The 3,894-nt window shown below is 44.7% G+C and overlaps 1 pseudogene; it reads right to left on the bottom strand.

The window, feature by feature from the left end:
• Positions 1-773: 773 nt before the first annotated feature.
• Nono-ps5 (non-POU domain containing, octamer-binding, pseudogene 5) lies at positions 774-2,299 on the bottom strand (annotated as a pseudogene).
• Between the last annotated feature and the right edge of the window lie 1,595 nt (positions 2,300-3,894).

Below are 3,894 nucleotides of genomic sequence, written 5' to 3'. Positions count from 1 at the left end.
CAGCAGCCCTGTTCCCAAGATTGTACTCGGCCATCAAGAAGAGCTGTGGACAGCAACAGCAGACAAACGAAAGTGTAGTCCTTACCCAAGAAGAAGATGGAGGCAAGTTAACACAAGATTTCTTTTAAGATATACTAAAATGAAAGCCTCTAAGAGAACACGTCTTCCTTAGGACATGAAGGGGTCATATCTGAGATATAACAGAACTGTATGTATGCTGTAACCTCTGTGGACATTGTCTGAATTCTCACCTGGGAGTGAGTGGAGGAACTGGGCTGGGTCACTGGAGGATGTTTAGGTTCTGTGGTTTACATGGCAGTGTCCCTGGGATTGAGGGGAATAAAGATGAAAAATTAAAGGATGAGAGAGGGGGAGAGGGGAGGGGTGGGGGAGGGGTGGGGGAGGGGAGGGGAGAGGAGAGGAGAGGAGAGGAGAGGAGAGGAGAGGAGAGGAGAGGAGAGGAGAGGAGAGGAGAGGAGAGGAATGATCAAGATTAATGGAACCGAGTCCATTTTCCTATGGTTCTCCAGGCCCTCAACAATCAATCAACTTCAGGAATGCACAAGACAGATTTGATAACGCCCTCTACCACAGACTTTGATTTGTTAAATACCACCCCTCCCTTGCCTCTCTGCCTTCAAGCATATTCCCTAGAGTAGTACAAGCAGGGAAGACCTGTCTATTGGGAAGAACCCCTAACAGTTTTTCTTCTGGTTAGTCCAAAAAGGGCCCTTCTTTTAAGGGCTGCAGGAAACGAGACAATGCAACTTTATCTAATATCGGCGGCGTTTGTTTGGAGCAAATTCAGCTCCAGGAGCTGGATGGTTGAATGCAGGAGGAGTTCCACCAATTGCTCCAATTCCTTCCATTGTAGCAGCTTGGCCAAAACGTTCAGTTGTTGTTGGGGTCAATCCCAGGGTTCCATCTGGCATCATGGTGGCAGGTCCAGGAGTTGGAGTACCTGGTGGCACAGGAGCAGGGGGCATGGCGCCTCTACTGTTTATGTCCACAGCACCTCCCATAGCCATTTGCTCATCCCCATCTCTTGTTCTCTCGCATCAGGGAAGGTTCCCTTGAGTCCTTCCCACTGCCCTCGCATCATTTCTTCCTGCTGTCGCCGCATCTCTTCCTCACGGCGCCTGCGTTCCTCTTCCTGCCTGAGTTCTAACCGCTATCGCTTCTGAACCTCTTGGTTATGCAGCTCCTCCGTTCTTCGAAGCTCTTCTTGACGTCTCATCAAATCCTGCCTCATTAGCATAACCTGGTGCTCACGCGTGCTGCCTCCATCTCCATCTTCTCACGAGCCTGCTCGATGTTTCGATCCACTTGATCCTGCTGTTGCTTCTCTATCTCAATGAGAGCCTTCCAGCGCATGGTATACTCCTTCTCAAAGGACCCAGGCTGTGCAAATCTGGGTGGCTGTTCTCTCTCCTCGTGAAATTGCTGGTTTTTTAGAACCAGCTCCTCCGGGAGTCCCTCTTCATCATCTAACTGGTCCATAGGCTCCACAGTCGCAGGCCGAGGAAACGTGGTTAGCAAGAAGGAGCCTTCACTGCATCTGTCCAGAGCTTTCCGAGCAGCTGGCTTCCCTGAGAACTCAGCAGTGCCTTTCCCTGAGGGCCTTTCTCTGAGGGCCTTTCTCTGAGGGCCTTTCTCTGAGGGCCTTTCTCTGAGGGCCTTTCTCTGTCATCCACAGTGACTACAGCCCTCTCCAACTGGCCAAACACAGAAAAGGCTTCTTCCAACAGTTCGTTGGACAAGCAAAGCACACTCGCAGCTGCTTTCCACAGAGTGGCATGTTGTCCAGCTCCACTTTGGCAATTTCTGCTAGGGTTCGTGTTTCCAAGCGAATAAAGCCAAAGCCTTTATCCTTATGAATGAAAACTTTGCCTGCTTTGCCATATTTCTCAAAAAGTTTCCTCATTTCCTCCTCAGTGATGTCAGGGGGAAGATTGCCCACCAAAAGTCGGCTATGTTGGGTAAAAGTCTTCTCTCCTGGTTTCCTAAAATTCTTCAGGTCAATAGTCAAGCCTTCATTCTGGCTGCTGGCCTGCTGTCCATTTGCAGGTATTGGTGGGGGTGGCTGCTGCTGCTGTTGCTGCTGTTGCTGCTGTTGCTGCTGCTGCTGCTGCTGTTGCTGATGGTGCTGCTGCTGCTGATGGTGCTGCTGGTGGTGATGCTTATGGTGCTTCCTTGGAGTATGATTCTGCTTCTTCAAGTTAAAGGTTTTATTGCTCTGCATTTTTGCACCCTTGACTTCGATTTGAACACAGCCAAGTGTCTGCCTCCCAGTCCTAACTCCGACTGCCTCTGCCCACAGTTCTTTGCTCAGACTAAGGGCGGCGCTGCTCGGCCTCCACCGTCCGGAGAAAAGAGCGCGCGACCACTGGAAACTGTAACCCCATTTCTTAAATGGATTGTTCGCTTTGTTGGTGTGTAACTTCTTTATATATTTTGGATATTAGCCTCCTGTCAGATGTAGGGTTGGTGAAGATCTTTTCCCAATCTCTAGACTGCCATGTCATCCTATAGACAATGTCCTTTGTCTTACAGAAGCTTTTCAGTTTCATGAGGTTCTGTTTGCCAATTGTGTGTGATTTCATTTCATGGTCTTCTACAGGATTCCATTGATGAATCAGACTTTTTCTATGCCATTATCTATCTATACCATTATCTATACCATTTTTACTCCTAGTGCTCCGTAGAACACCTTGAAATCAGGGATGATGATACCGCCAGAGGTTATCTTATTGTGCAGGATTGTTTTAGCTCTTCTGGTTTTTGTTGTTATTGTTGTTTGTGGTGGTGGTTTTGTTGTTGTTTTGGTTTGGTTTTCCATATGAGCTTGAGAATGTTCTTTCAAGGTCTGAAAAGAATTTTATTGGGATTTTGATGGGATTTGCATTGAATCTATCGATTACTACAAATGTCAAGGTAAAGTGTAGAGCAAAGGGAGCCATGTGAAGCTCAGGGAATTTCATGGACCTACACAACATGGATTTATAGCAGTAGATCTTTTCTTTGCTTAGGTGAATCTGTGTTTATTCCCCAGTTTCTCGCTTTGTGTGTGTGTGTGTGTGTGTGTGTGTGTGTGTGTGTGTGTGTGTGTGTGTTATTTTATAGGTTAAAGATACTTTAGGCTTTTCTAGAGACCTTATAAAATGTTGGGATTTTTGCAAACTAAGTGATTTTAAGTTAGATAGCATTTTATATAAATATATTGACAAAAGACGAATTGAGAACAAGTACAGAAAGGTGATGGTTAAAAGTCATGTGTTTGTGGGAGTGGGCAAGGACTTTCTAATTGGATTTAAGGCCCCGTCAATGAGATGGAACCAATGGCTGACGTTGTTAAAGTGGTCAAAAACCCAAGATGAAAAAGAAAGAAAAAAACCCCGAAAACCCAAAAGTATTATCCTGCTAAGGGAACATAGATAAGTAGCTCATAATAACATAAGAAATTGAATAAGGGTAGTGATTCTATAATAAATTGCTGTGTGATTTCCATATTCTACCACTTAGATCAGGAAATTAAGTCAACTGAGTCTTCATAGCAGAGATTCTTGAATGAGGTAGTATGCTAACATTCTAGAACAGATTTTTATTATGAATAACTATATATTACTATAACTATACAATGCTCATTCTATTTAATATCTAAATTATACAAGAAAGACTTTCACAGCCAAATCCTTTTATATCAAAGTCCACTTACAAAACCATTCTTTAAAGGTAAAAAAATTACCTTTGTAACTATACACAGTAGCACATCCAAAATAACAATGAATCAGACCTTAGTTTTAGTGCTATTGACACTGTAAGTGTGATTATTTGGGTTGTGGGTCAAGGAGAGCGCTGTCATGTGTCATAGACTATAGAGTGTCATCCATTCTT

Source organism: Rattus norvegicus, chromosome 2, assembly GCF_021556685.1.
Source record: "Rattus norvegicus strain SHRSP/BbbUtx chromosome 2, alternate assembly SHRSP_T2T, whole genome shotgun sequence".
Taxonomy (NCBI): domain Eukaryota; kingdom Metazoa; phylum Chordata; class Mammalia; order Rodentia; family Muridae; genus Rattus; species Rattus norvegicus.
The sequence above is the reverse complement of the archived record's forward strand: the minus strand, read 5'-3'. Positions and strand labels throughout refer to the sequence as shown.